Below are 598 nucleotides of genomic sequence, written 5' to 3'. Positions count from 1 at the left end.
ATCATCAATATCTTTGATTACAGTTCATGAAATATCGATATTTCTTAATATCATCATTTGATAACCTCATTTAAACAGACAGCCAGATCTATGACACTCAAGAAAAGGTAAACAAACCACTTTACAGATTCTGGCAAGATGAAGCTTGTAGATCCCTCTAGAACCAAAAGCCAGATATATCTCTATAAAACAATGAAATGGTACAATGCTTACTGAGTGGGACTTGCCAATGCTTAACACATCCAATCGAAATGGGGGCTTTCGGAAAACTTGAGTGACTATTAACCTAAAGATCAAATATTCTCTCATCTTATAAATATCAAACAAAAATTTTCAAATCAAATGCATACAGAGAACAACAATTCTGTACAATCTAAAAAGAAGACTGAGTGCACAACCTAATCTAAATATATTTAGGTCTATTAGACTCTTCTGAAGGGCACTGATATACAATCCAAATATTCTATTAAATCCTCTTCTAGGTACAATAGATGATGACTGCATTTTACGGATTATATAATTAAGCAGAACAAACAAGAAATAGGAGAACGTTGTAAGAATCATATGTCCCTTGACTACTTACCTTGTTTTATTTTGG

The 598-nt window shown here is 32.4% G+C and overlaps 1 protein-coding gene across 1 annotated transcript in view; it reads right to left on the bottom strand.

The window, feature by feature from the left end:
* LOC119585184 (alpha-taxilin-like) overlaps window positions 1-598 on the bottom strand; it is a gene marked incomplete in the record, with an annotated part of 18045 nt that overhangs the window by 10485 nt on the left and 6962 nt on the right.

The sequence above is a fragment of the Penaeus monodon genome, chromosome 19, assembly GCF_015228065.2.
Source record: "Penaeus monodon isolate SGIC_2016 chromosome 19, NSTDA_Pmon_1, whole genome shotgun sequence".
Taxonomy (NCBI): Eukaryota; Metazoa; Arthropoda; class Malacostraca; order Decapoda; family Penaeidae; genus Penaeus; species Penaeus monodon.
This window is presented reverse-complemented; position numbering and strand designations above follow the sequence as displayed.